The sequence below is a fragment of the Entelurus aequoreus genome, linkage group LG05 (genome assembly GCF_033978785.1).
Source record: "Entelurus aequoreus isolate RoL-2023_Sb linkage group LG05, RoL_Eaeq_v1.1, whole genome shotgun sequence".
Taxonomy (NCBI): Eukaryota; Metazoa; Chordata; class Actinopteri; order Syngnathiformes; family Syngnathidae; genus Entelurus; species Entelurus aequoreus.
The window spans coordinates 67,753,593-67,768,473 of record NC_084735.1 but is presented as its reverse complement, the minus strand read 5'-3'; the positions used below and the strand labels follow the sequence as shown (position 1 = coordinate 67,768,473).

The 14,881-nt window shown below is 39.0% G+C and overlaps 1 protein-coding gene and 1 long non-coding RNA gene across 5 annotated transcripts in view; one reads left to right on the top strand and one right to left on the bottom strand.

Moving 5' to 3' along the window:
- The window catches only part of LOC133650935 (gamma-aminobutyric acid receptor subunit beta-2-like), a 108,922-nt gene that overhangs the window by 14,041 nt on the left and 80,000 nt on the right, over window positions 1–14,881 (top strand). The gene's annotated exons all lie outside the window — the stretch shown is intronic.
- LOC133650936 (uncharacterized) overlaps window positions 1–14,881 on the bottom strand; it is a 116,876-nt gene that overhangs the window by 24,469 nt on the left and 77,526 nt on the right. Inside the window, exons 4-5 of one of the 2 annotated variants that reach the window (XR_009826339.1) lie at window positions 12,022–12,153; window positions 2,768–2,955 (exon numbers count right to left, since the gene is read on the bottom strand). This is a non-coding gene — a long non-coding RNA (uncharacterized LOC133650936). The remainder of the gene's footprint in view (window positions 1–2,767; window positions 2,956–12,021; window positions 12,154–14,881) is intronic. The other variant, XR_009826338.1, reaches the window with a different exon arrangement.

Sequence of the window (14,881 nt, the reverse complement as noted above, 5' to 3'; positions counted from 1 at the left end):
GCAAAACTTCATGAAGTACAAACCGAACATAAAAAACAAATATACACCTAACGGGATGATACAAAACAAATGCAAAACCAGACAAAAAAATAAGTAAAATAATAAATATAAAGCAAAATGGAAACACTTATGGCTGTCCATATGATCTTATTGTACTGTCTTTATATATTTTTTTCAATTGGAATATATTTTTACAGTCTTTTATCTCATTGTAAAGAGAATTCCATAGTTTAACTATGTCTTTATGGACCTTGCTTTGTGCACTGGTCATGTTGGAAGAGGAAGGGGCCCACTCCAAACTGTTCCCACAAGGTTGGGAGCATGGAATTTTCCAAAATGTTTTTGGTATCCTGTCCTGGAGCATTGAAACTGGAACTAAGGGGCCAAACCCAACTGCTGAAAAACAACCCCACACCATAATTCCTCCTCCACCAAATTTCAGATTCAGCACAATGCCGTCCGAAATGTACCATTTTCCTGGCAACTTCCAAACCCAGAATATTTAGGAGCGAGGAAATTTCACAACAGCATCCTATGACAGTTCCATACTGGGAATCTCTGAGCCCCTGAGGGCGGCCCATTCTTTCACAAATGTTTGTAGAAACAGTCTCTATGCCTAAGTGCTTGATTTTATACACCTGTGGCCAGGCCAAGTGATTAGGACACCTGATTCTCATTATTTGGATGGGTGGCCAAATACTTTTGGCAATATAGTTTATTTTATGATAATGATCATAATTTTACACACAGAAACCAATGCCAAATAAATTTAAGCGACAAGTTCAATGGATGAATTAACATTTAACAAGGGAGGAGAGAGATTTCACTCTAGTTTGTTTCAAACTTAACCTTCAAGAGTGGATGATTAGAGCCGTTAAAGTTGCTCATTTGAACTTTATTGCAATCTTCATAACACACACTGGCCGTGCCCACTTCCTGTACTGTGCCTCTCTTAAACCTCCCCCTGCAACTTGGGGTAACTCGGGACGGACACTACTTTCGTAATTTAGTTAATTTAGTTCTTCCAAGAATTCCGTAGTGGTATTAAACTTCTTTATCTAAATGCTGACACTCGCAACGTTTCCTTTGCTTTTTTTGCAGCCATACTCAATAAACAAAAGAATGCGGCGTATATGCAATTTTTTGTTTGTAAGCTAATGGTTGTATCATATTTATTGTTATCAAAAGCAAAATACTGCAAAATAATGCATCGCTATGTCTATTGTGCAGTATCAATTCACCTCCATCAGATTGCATAACTATCAGATAAGACAGAAGTACCAGTGGTATTGTAGTACTTTAAATAATGTATTACTTAATTGTAATTTAAATATAAAGGTACTACAATACCACTGGTACTTCTGTCTTATACTAAATAATATAATGTATTACTTAATTTTAATTTAAATATAAGTGTATTTGTTGTAGGCTTAATGTGCATGATCGCAAAATCGCTGTGTTGTGATATTTGCGGTGTTTTTGCAAAATATTACGATAATATCGCAGTACAAGTAACTTCCATTTCTATTGTTAGCACCAACTTTTCCTCTATGAGAGTTCAATGGAATCAACACATTGTAATGTAGAAAAAACGTCCTTGAGAAACATCAATTTGATTTAATCCAAACAAACATCCAAAGCTAAATGAGGATAGTGGCCCCAATCAGCAGCTCAGTGGCCTTGTGGTTAGAGTGTCCGCCCTGAGACTGGAAGGTTGTGAGTTCAAACCCCGGCAGAGTCATACTAAAGACTATAAAAATGGGACCCATTGCCTCCCTGATCGGCACTCAGCATCAAGGGTTGGAATTGGGGTTTAAATCACCACATGATTCCCGAGCGTGGCGTACGCTGCTGTTCACTGCTCCCCTCACCTCCCAGGGGGTGAACAGGGGAATGGGTCAAATGCATAGGACACATTTCACCACACCCAGTGCGTGTGTGACAATCGTTGGGACTTTTAACTTTTAACTTCAACAATCAATATATATTGTTATTTATTCAAATTGTTATATATTTAATTTAAAACACAATTAATTGATTGTAGGAAATCAACATTAAGATTGAATCAAGTAAACCAGCTATGATGAATGAAATATATTTTTCTTCTGCCCTTTATTCATGACTTTTACATTTTTTCTCAATTTATTAAAGCCTGGAAGTGATGTGTAGTGACGATGGTAGGGAATATCCTCTGGGTGGATGGCATTTACATAACGCTATAAATAACCCATGTCTTGTTCACCCACATGGGATTCTTTATTTCAATGTTGTGCAAATAAATATGCTGTACTATACAAACAGGTGCTGTATCATTTTTACATGCAATTGATGGATAAATTATCAAAAAAATAAATAAATCTATGCTTAAGATGCATTACAATTATTTTATTAAAGACTTTCACTATTCCATTGTGCTGACTGTAGGGAAAGCACACTTGAATGCAGCACAGGCAAAACTGAAAGTGTAGACATAAAAGTGAAATATTTTAACAACTTGTCTTGTTTTTATTCAACTGCATGTCTCTTTCAATAGTAAAGCTTCTGTATTTAGAGGAACAAATACACAAGGAATGTGTTAAGTTTTTAGTGGCAACCTGTCATATATTTTCCTTGGTTCGATAGGTGCTGCTGTTTTGGTTAGCTACAACATCCTGGCGATACAAATGAAGTATTTGATGACCAAGATATTAATTGAGACATTATTAAGAGTGGAGGTCACTATTTGAAGAAACACATGAAGAAGTCCCTCCAGGTTAAACAAACTCACCAGTGAGGTGTCTGAGTCACTTGTTCCCGTGACAGTGAATGATGCACGTTTAAGCAGTTCAACAACGCCCTGCAGCTTTTGGCATGGACACCACATTGCAGTTGTCCTCTTCTTTGCCGTGTCCACTGGCGGCTGTGTCCACGTGTTCCTCTCGCCTTGCGTGGTGACACGAAGGTCGGGGTTTTGGCCTGCGAGGCAGATTAGACGAGAGTTACAAATCAAAGCGGGTTAATCGGCCGGCCGTCTGTTTGAGTCCGCCGGCCCACTGCTCTATTTGTTTTTCTCCTCACGCTCACTAGTGCCAAGAATTTACTATGTGAAAGAGAAGGAACATTTGAGTCAATATTTAATACTGATCAGTGATTCAATTGCAAACTTGGAATACATGTGGATATCAAAATACAGTTTTCCATTAAAACACAACCATGAGCCAATGGGGCGCAAGTGATGATGCTCCGTGAATCCTGCCTAGCAAGAAGTGGTCAAGCAAACGTGTGACTAAAAAAATCGGAACCATTCTGTTGTGATGTCTAATAATTATATAAATATAAAAACTAGTGCTGTCAAACGACAAAGTCAATTGTTCCGTGTACCTTCCGTTCATTCTTTTTCCCATTCTGAAACGCAAATCAAAAAACTACGTTTTTCGATTTTTACTATATATGGCAGATTTGAAAGCAAACAAAAAAGGGTTGCTTTTCATTAGAATATTGCCCCCCCAAAAATGATTTTGTGCTGTTTTCCTTCTATGGATTTGTATTTTTCCAGATAAACACAAAAATCCAATTCATGTTCATCCAAAATGCAAAATCTTTATCTTGTTTGATGTTTTTAAAGTATTGTCACACACATACTAGGTGTGGTGAAATTACTCTCTGCATTTGACCCATCCCCTTGTTAATTTTAGCTCAAGGGCCGCATGGAGGAAAATCTATTCGCAAGTGGGCTGGACTGGTAAAATCATGGCATAAAAACGTAAGAACATATACAGTATATACAGGTATATACACTACCGTTCAAAAGTTTGGGGTCACCCAAACAATTTTGTGGAATAGCCTTCATTTCTAAGAACAAGAATAGACTGTCGAGTTTCAGATGAAAGTTCTCATTTTCTGGCCATTTTGAGCGTTTAATTGACCCCACAAATGTGATGCTCCAGAAAGTCAATCTGCTCAAAGGAAGGTCAGTTTTGTAGCTTCTGTAACGAGCTAAACTGTTTTCAGATGTGTGAACATGATTGCACAAGGGTTTTCTAATCATCAATTAGCCTTCTGAGCCAATGAGCAAACACATTGTACCATTAGAACACTGGAGTGATAGTTGCTGGAAATGGGCCTCCATACACCTATGTAGATATTGCACCAAAAACCAGACATTTGCAGCTAGATTAGTCATTTACCACATTAGCAATGTATAGAGTGTATTTCTTTAAATTTAAGACTAGTTTAAAGTTATCTTCATTGAAAAGTACAGTGCTTTTCTTTCAAAAATAAGGATATTTCAGTGTGACCCCAAACTTTTGAACGGTAGTGTATATTTCAGATTGTTTTCTTTGTTTTGTGAAGGAATCACATACTCCCCCAACAAACAAAATTGGCTCCTGACACATGAGAATAACATACTCATAAACCTATCTTGTACAAACTAATACCCCCTCCCCTATTGGAACAATTATTTTTTATCAACTCAAAAATCACAACATTCAAATATCAAAATAACTGTTTCCAACAGATGTATAATACTGTGGGTGTTTTAAAATGTGAAGAGGCACTCCTCTGCATCTCTTATCATAATCTTCGCTCCCCTTCGCACTTGATTGTTGACGTTTTAAGATAGCAATCGGTATGCCTCACTCATGTTTCTAGCCCATTTCTCAACATATCCTCTTTGACTATCGACTTTTTCATCAATCATGAGCTCAAAGAGAAGGCCAACAGGGAAACGGGGGTGTCTGCCATACAACAATAGGGGGGAAGCCAGTAGCCTCATGTTTTGTGCAGTTGTATGCATTAATGACATGTGGTGAATGGTCCTTCCACTGTTCCTTCTCATTTTCTCCGAGGGTCTTTAACACTTGCAACAGGGAAGGGTTTAGTATTTCAGCTGGGTTGCCAAAAAGTGAACATTAGGGGTGCACAAAAACATTGATTCACACCCGAATCGCGATTCTTACTCATTCCGATTCTTAATTAATTCATCCATACATCCATTTTCTACCGCTTGACGCTCTCTGGGTTGCGGGGGTGCTGGAGCATAGAAAGTGGGGCACACCCTGGACAAGTCGTCACCTCGTCGCAGGGCCAACACAGATAGACAGACAATATTCACACTCACACTCACACTAGGACCAATTTAGTGTCGCCAATCAACCTATCCCTCAAAATGTTCATCACACCTCTTTAAGATGCTGGATCTCTTAGTAAAAAGTGTTTGTCCGCCACTGCTGAGGATTGGAGAAGGGGTAGAAGTGAGGTAGAGTTGCGCATGGGTCAGCCTCACTCTCTTGTCCCTCCCTATCTGGGACCAGGGGCAAGACAAAATCAAGATGACTGGAGGTAGGTCGGGACACAGCACCAACATTAAGGTCCACCGTTGTCCATAAGAGGGATCTTGAGGTGCATCCATGCTGTCAAAATGCATTTCACCATTTACCCATAGCTGGGACCTTGACAGGAACTATCTCTCCGGGTCAGAGCGAACCTGGGAGCAATGGGTGATTAAGGGGTAACTCCACCTTCCCCAGATCTTCAGAGTCCCCACCGGTTGCAGTTAATTGACATGCCCCAGTCATCAATTGACCGTAATGTACAGTAGGTGTTACTCCTAGAGGCCACAGTACAGAACATGTGTGTTACTAAAGCTTTAGCAACACACATATGCCCCAAAAATCCACACCTCACTTCATTTCGTTGATTGCTTACCAATTGAGTCATTCTAGTACATATCGTTTGTCAACTTCTCATGCATCTTCCATCGGGATTTAAGGGCATTTATAATCCCTCACTAATAATCTGCCTTGTCCTCGCCTGTCTCCCTTCTCTCTGAATGGCCTCTAACTCCACTATTCCTCTCTTGGGACACAAAAAGGGCTTTCAGATGCCCCAATTGACTCTAATAAATTGTATGTCGTCCGTTAAGCTGCACAGCTGCCAACCGGCTAAACCAAGCATCCCTGCTTCAGGGGAAGAGAAAAACACAATGGTTCCTCTATATTTGATTCACCTTTGGCAACGGAAAGTGATGTCCAAGCCAAAGTAAATGATGAAAGAGTCACATAGGGAAATGGAGATAGTATAAAGAAGAGGGAAAGTGTTGTGATGAAAAGGGAGCCAAGAACAAGTAAACACATACCCAAGGAGAGGACATTACATTGTGTTTCAGTGCTTAAGGTTATGCCCTTATGATGAATCCAATTTAATAAGCTTGACCCGCTCACAAAATGCTTGATTTCCCTCCTCTCCATTTGCAAGGAGTATGCAGTGAGAATTTAATTAGTCTAGTTGCTGTCTGGTGTGCACAGACATAACCTTTACAGATCTGGACATGTTTGTATCATTATTTGCCATTCAAATATCAGTGTATGTCTGGCTGTAAGTGTTTTTTTTACAATATAAATTGCTTAACATTTCATAAAATTACCAATTATTCATGACTCTTTTAAGGGTAACTAATGGTGATTGCATGACAACAACCTGGTGGCACTTTTGAAAGAGGATCACTGACAGATGACCCCTGTTCAGAGTGACTGACAAAACCGATTTAATGCTGTAGTATGCAATCCCAGGTGTAAAATATGTTGTCAGTATGAAATATAATACAGAAAATGTACTCTTTATACAAACAACATTACTCACACTTGTCCATGTCCTTTGAGATTCATTCATCAAATGTTAGCTTTTTTTTCCCGATCAGGGTTTTATACTGCCCCTTCCGATACCAATCATCCATGAGTGAGATCAGCCGATACCAATACCAATAACCTACTTCGAATGTTTAACATTATCCTTAAATTAATTACATTAGCATATATAAACCTAAAGTATCGTAATGGGCCAATGTAGTTATTTTAATTTTTACCATTATTGTTATTGTTTAGCTTCTTTATTTCATGACATGCATATGCATTTTATGGCCAATTAATACAGGTAACATTTATTTATGGTCTTTTATAAAGAATGCTGCATTAAGAAATACATCAAATACCAAGAGTAACGTGAGCAAAAAGAGAACTACACTAAACCATTGTTTATTGCTATTAATTGGTTTCAGGCCTGACTGTAGTAAATACATTTCTGTGAAGTGGCAATTAATGAATGACAAATCAAATATTTGCATAGCTAGAGCATACAACACCTGTTTATGACCTTCTGTATATTAATTTTAACAGCATGAGAGCCTTTTAAACCTTAAATAACCACCACATGATTACCTTCCCACTCGTTTAATCCAATATTACAGTAATGCTGCCTGAGGCTGAGCTAATCAGTGGCCACAATACGCGTTCTGATTGGTTTGGTCTCATCGAGTGGCCATTACTACCATAGTAATGATAAATATAAAATATGTAGAATATGCCTTAAAAAAAATATATGGCAAACTTTAAAGTGCGATGTGGCAATGGACGAGAATTTTAGTGGATTATGATTCACAATACATAACATTGCAACAGGAAAAGAAAATAGTCAAAATTGTACCAGAAATCATGTTAAATGTATCAATGCCTAACCAAACCACATTGGTTATGCTGATATATTTGTGTAAAACCTCCCGCTAGAAAGTGTGCACGTGTGTTGCAGACTGACTGCATGCGGTGCACAAGCTGTTCCACCTACATCTCTTGAATATTAAGGCCTCCATATTCAGCGGCGGGGAGACAGGGAATATATGTCACTCAGCTCTGCAGGGGCTGCCATGTTTATTATTAGGCCTCTTTTGGAGAAGCTGTGCCCTCTGCCAAGCTCCTCATAGCCCGTCGCTGCCGGCAAAAGGACAGTGCGGGACAGGAAATTGAAAGTCACTTGTTGTCGGAGGGCTTTTTTTCTAAGAAAGAAGGTGGATGATGGAGTGTAGCTTTGGATATGTGGATGATTGGTGGTGGGATTACATTTCCTTCTCCCGCAGGTTCAAGGGGGGAAGACAGAAAGCATATAGTAGAGAGGATCTGTTGAGGCTGATGTGTCGAGATGCTTTGGTTAAAGGGAGACATGACTCTTTTAAGGGTAACTAATGGTGATTGCATGACAACAACCTGGTGGCACTTTTGAAAGAGGATCACTGACAGATGACCCCTGTTCAGAGTGACTGACAAAACCGATTTAATGCTGTAGTATGCAATCCCAGGTGTAAAATATGTTGTCAGTATGAAATATAATACAGAAAATGTACTCTTTATACAAACAACATTACTCACACTTGTCCATGTCCTTTGAGATTCATTCATCAAATGTTAGTTTTTTTTTTCCGATCAGGGTTTTATACTGCCCCTTCCGATACCAATCATCCATGAGTGAGATCAGCCGATACCAATACCAATAACCTACTTCGAATGTTTAACATTTATTTATAGTGAGTGTTATTGACAGTTTAACAATATCAACACAATACTTCAACTTCTTTCTTATTCTCTTTTATTACATACAATTGTTTGAGGACCTTCAGAACCTTGTCCACCATTGCACTTTGTATGCAACAGCAAACTGTCAATTTTTGTCAGTCTTCAGATTTTCTTGATAAATTATATATATAAACACAGGGCCGGCCCATGGCATAGGCCGTATAGGCAAATGCTAAGGGCGCCGTCCATCAGGGGGCGCCACGCCAGTGCCACAAATGTTGGAGGAAAAAAAAAAAAAAAAAAGTTGGTACTATTATTTCTAAATACATAAAATAATCCCACGTTAATTAAAATGCAAAGTAAAGCCTATTTAATAGAAATATTATTTGTTACAACATTACGCCCCCCCCCCTCCCCCCGCACGGTGCGCCCCCTCCCTTCCCGTATCATGACTCTTTTTGGACGTCACCACATAAAAAAATCAACACAAGATGTCAAAACGGCCAAAACTGTCAGGTGCCCAGGGAAGAAAAAAGAGAAAAGAAGAGGAGGAGAAACGAGAAAAAGACAGAGGTAGCAGGTAGGTAACGTTAGCCTACATGAAATTATTTGTCTGTTACAGAATGTGATAGTAACCTGGCTTTTTAGCATTAAGCTAATGTTACATGATTCGGCTATTCCTAATCAATAAATAGCTAGTTCTGTTTCAACGTTGGGTTAATATTGTGGAGGGGGCTAAATTGTTATGGAAAATAATAATGTAACGTTAGGTAATTACAGTATTCCCTGGTGTACAGTAATTTGTAAGTCATTCTAGTTAATGTAATATTAAAAAGCACAAATAGAGAACTCTGTAGGATCCCCTTTTTTTGTAATATAGTTGTTAAAGTCTTACTGGTTTGATATCTTGTTTTGTGCAGTGCCTTATTTATATTGTATTTTTAATTTATTTTATGTAACTTGTTGACACGTTTTATTTTGTGTTTATGTATGTAAAAAATATTGTATTTCATATATTCATTTTTTATTTTTTGTATTCATTTATTTATCCATAGTTTTTTTTTATATTGTTGACAATTCTGATTGTTAATTTGCTTTCATTAAGTAAAAAAAAAGGTCAAAGACAAAGCTATTCGGTTTCTTGTGAGTATATACACTTCACTGCCGATGTGGGGGGGCGCCACCTAAAATCTTGCCTAGGGCGCCAGATTGGTTAGGGCCGGGCCTGTATAAACATATATATATATATATATACACTGTACATATATATATATATATATATATATATATATATATATATATATATATATATATATATATATATATATATATATATATATATATATATATATATATATATTAGTGTTGTCCCGATACCAACATTTTGGTACCGGTACCATAATTGGCTTTATTTTAACACAAAATCTTACAGTGCACTAATCATATGTTTCTTATTGCAAGTTTGTCCTTAAATAAAATAGTGAACGTACTAGACAACTTGTCTTTTAGTAGTAAGTAAGCAAACAAAGGCTCCTTATTTAGTCTGCTGACATATGCAGTAACATTTTGTGTCAATTATCATTCTATTATTTTGTCAACATTATTAAGGACAAGTGGTAGACAATGAATTATTAATCTACTTGTTCATTTACTGTTAATATCTGCTTACTTTCTCTTTTAACATGTTCTATCTACACTTCTGTCAAAATGTAATAATCACTTATTCTTCTGTTGTTTGATACTTTACATTAGTTTTGGATGATACCAAAAATTTGGGTATCAATCCGATACCAAGTCATTACAGGATCATACATTGGTCATATTCAAAGACCTCATGTGTCCAGGGACATATTTTCTGAGTTTATAAACATAATATAAATAAAACAAAAACAAAAGAGGATGTTGTGATGCCAAAAAACATCGACGTAACCATAGTAGTATCTACTAGATACACTCCTGTACTTGGTTTCATTACAGTAGATGTTAGGTGTAGCTCCACCAGTGGCGTTTGTTTACATTCTGACGCCGGTGAGCTACGGTGTGTAGTGAAGCATGTTTAGCTATTCCTCGTCCTGCGGATTGGTACTTTTCAGAGGCGGTATAGTACCGAATATGATTCATTAGTACCGCGGTACTATACTAATACCGGATTTCAGGTTACCTGAACGGATCACTTTGGGGGAATTTCCGGTCATTTTAAAGGATTGAGAAACTGTTTCTATTGGGCACTGTACTCGTTTTTAAATAGTTTGTATTGAAAGTGAGTGTGAATGCTGTCTATCTGTGTTGGCCCTGTGATGAGGTGGCTACTTGTCCAGGGTGTACCGCACTTTCCGCCCGAGTGCAGCTGGGATAGGCTCCAGTACCCCCACGACCCCGAGAGGGAGAAGCAGTAGAACGTGAATGGATGGATGCATTTTATTTTTCCTATTGCTTATTTTGTATGTGTGTCTTGTAATTAATTTGTACTTTTAACTAAAGTGTGTGACTGCTCCTGTTTTTTGTTGTCGTTCTTTGTATTTATGAAACATGTTTTTGCCGCCCTCTTGGCCGGGTCACTATCTCTTGCAAAATATATTTTAATCTCAATGAGTTTTTACCTGGTTGAATAAAGAAAGATGAAAATGAATTAATAAAAAAGTAAAACAAAGTCAATAGTACACAATCATTGACCAAAATCAAAAACTGCTGTCTGCTACTTATTTAAATCATTTGGTGTTTGTCCTCAGAGCCCTCTAGTGTTCAGGAAATTTAGTGAGTTTGTAAACATTAACAAAAACAACTTAAAAAAGCCTTCCATCTATTTCCCACCGCTTGTCCCTCTCGGGATCACTGGGGACTGGAGCCTATCCCAGCTGCACTCAGGTGGAAGGCAGTGTACACCCTGGACAAGTCGCCATTTTGAGTAAATACGAATATTAATCTAATCATTCTAATACCGATCATACAGTATATTGATATTACTCATTGTATCGATACCACCAATTAATAGATCAAACCTACCCTCCTTTTACGAGTCGTGTACTGACTGTGACAATGCTGACACACCAACATGTTGATACTGCATATTATCCTCTCTCTAACTCTAATTAATGTTCTTGTTAATTTTATAATAGCGGCTTACTTTCTGCTGTAAGGGGGTTTCATCTACACTTCCTCAAAGTTACACAACACTTACTGGATATTGGTGTTGCTTAAAGCTGGCTTAGCAATTAGCTAGGCTATCAGCTCTCGGTGTGTAACATGTTTAGCTTCTTCCTCCAATGATAATGGTTTTTGATAATGATACTTAAGATACTGAGAAATGCAGTATATTTGCTTAAATGAAGGTGATGATTATTAGTTGAAAGGGGAACTGCACTCTTTTGGGAATTGTGCCTATCGTCACTATCATTATGAAAGACACGTAAACAAAAGTCCGCTTACAGCGGAGCCAACGGGACCTCCACTACTTCACCCATAAAATCCAATAAATAACTATTAAAAAACCGCCAACAATACTCTATTTACATTTTATGACTTTAATATCAACCAAGTATTAGCGATATTGTTATTATAAGCGCTAACCCAGACAAACTGTTTATAGCAACGCCGTGATCACTAATGTGTGTCCCTATGTTTACATCGTCGAGTGTTCTGCTGCTTCCTCGCTTATTTGCTCCCTGTAAGTTTATTCTATATCATAAATCATGCATCTCACCTGGACAGAAGAAGTCTGAGTAGGTATTCCGACAAGTTGGTACACTTTGACAGCCATGTAGGACCAGGAAATGGCCAGAACAACACATAAAGACGCCCCCACGTTTCCTTGTAAGGATGAGACATTCTTCACCTAAATGAGAATATATGAACATCCCAGCAGTCAGTATCCTAATGACAGCAGGCATTGTACAGTAAGTGATGTTGTATTAGGTTTGTGGGCTCACATGAAGTCTGCACTGAGTAATATTCAGTTATGAAGAGATAAAAAACAAACGTTGTGATGCGTTTTTAAATTATTGTGCCGTGTATATTTAAAATTCCCAAAAAAGTGCAGTTCTGCTTTAGAGAGTAGCTCCTCACTGTGTATGGACAATTAGCTCCTAGCCGTTTCTTGGCCGGAAGACAAAAAAATAAAATACAGTGTCAGCCAGATGGATCAGCGTTTGTGATCAACATTAAAAGGCATTCATCGTCAATGGCGATTAAGTACTTTTTCCCGAAAAATCGGACGATTTTGGCACATTTGCACATCCCTACATACAACATCGAGCGTCCCGCCACTTTAGCCAATCACAAGCAAGACACATTAACATACTTGCCAACCTTGAGACCTCCAAATTCGGGAGATTTGGGGGGGTTGGGGTTGAGGTGGGCGGGGTCGAGTGGGGGGGGGGGGGGGGGGGGTTAAAGGGGGAGGAGTATATTTATAGCTAGAATTCACTGAAATTCAAGTATTTCTTATATATACATATCTATGTATATATATATAAATACAATAAATACTTAACTTTCAGTGAATTTTAGCTTTATATATATATATATATATATATATATATATATATATATATATATATATATATATATATATATATATATATATATATATACATATAAATAAAATAAATACTTGAATTTCAGTGTTCATTTATTTACACATATACACACATAACACTCCTCTCTACTCATTGTTGTATTTGAAAGTGCAATGCTTTTCAGCCAGTAGCACAGCCTTTGAAGGAGCGTAGGTATGGGCAGTGTAATATTCTGGGTTGGATTCAATAACCAGGCGAGGTGCCAAAATCACGTCTCTTTACTTCATACTTCAGAACCGACTCCCACACTTGCCGTCAGGGTAAATGGTAAATGGGTTGTACTTGTAAAGCGCTTTTCTACCTTTTTTATTAAGGAACTCAAAGCGCTTTGACACTATTTCCACATTCACCCATTCACACACACATTCACACACTGATGGCGGGAGCTGCCATGCAAGGCGCTAACCAGCACCCATCAGGAGCAAGGGTGAAGTGTCTTGCTCAAGGACACAACGGACGTGACTAGGATGGTAGAAGGTGGGGATTGAACCAGTAACCCTCAGATTGCTGGCACGGCCACTCTCCCAACTTCGCCACGCCGTCCCCCAGGGTGCGCAATACAACGTAAACTGTTGGCCAACCAAAAAGTAACCACAGAACAGTACAGTGTTCTGTGGTTAATTTTTGGTTGGCCAACGGTTTACGTTGTATTGGTAACCAAAAAGTAACCACAGAATGGTATAGTGTTCTGTGGTTACTTTTTGGTTGGCCAACGGTTTACGTTGTATTGCGCACCCTGGGGAACGGCGTGGCGAAGTTGGGAGAGTGGCCACAGAACGGTATAGAGTTCTGTGGTTACTTTTTGGTTGGCCAAGCGGACGTGACGACAGGCTGTCCTCACTCAGTCTCGCACGGACCTGGAGGGGGCGTGCCTTAAGTCCGGCTGGAAATCGGGAGAAATTCGGGAGAATGGTTGAAACCGGGAGATTTTCGGGAGAGGCACTGAAATTCGGGAGTCTCCTGGGAAATTCGGGAGGATTGGCAAGTATGCAAATTAACCCTGTAGAAAATGTTCCAACACAATCAACAACGGCAAAGTCAGGAATATACTAAAAACTTAAGAGAGGGGTCGGGAACCTGTTTACTGGCCTGGCAGTGTCCACCCCGGTGTTTGGATGCATGCAAGGACAGTAAAAAAAAGGTAGAGAAAGCCTGTGTGTGTGTGCGGTGAGAGATACACTATATTGCCAGAAGTATTTGGCCACCTGCCTTTTCTCACATATGAACTTGAAGTGCCATCCCATGGAGTTGTCCAAAATGTTTTCCTGGAGCATTCAAAGTTCCTTTCGCTGGAACTAAGGGGCCAAGCCCAACTCCTGAAAAACAACCCCACACCATAATTCCTCCTCCACCAAATTTCACACTCTGCAATTTGCAGTCCGAAATGTAGTGTTCTCCTGGCAACCTCTAAGCCCAGACTCGTCTATCAGATTGCCAGGTAGAAAAGCGTGATTCATCACTCCAGAGAAGGCGTCTCCACTGCTCTAAAGTCCAGTGGCGACGTGCTTTACACCACTGCATCCCACGCTTTGCATTGGACTTGGTGATGTGAGGCTTAGATGCAGCTGCTCGGCCATGAAAACCCATTCCATGAAGCTCTCTGCGTACTGTACGTGGGCTAATTGGAAGCTGTAGCAACTGACTGTGCAGAAAGTCTTTGCACTATGTGCTTCAGCATCCGCTGACCCCTCTCTGCCAGTTTACGTGGCCTACCACTTGGTGGCTGACTTGCTGTTGTTCCCAACTCTTCACTTTTCTTATAACAAAGTTGACTTTGGAATATTTAGGAGCGAGGAAATTTCACGACTGGACTTGTTGCACAGGTGGCATCCTATGACAGTTCCATGCTGGAAATCACTGAGAGTGGCCCATTCTTTCACAAATGTTTGTAGAAACAGTCTCCATGCCTAAGTGCTTGATTATATACACCGGGCCAAGTGAATAGGACACCTGATTTTGATCATTTGGATGGGTGGCCTAATACTT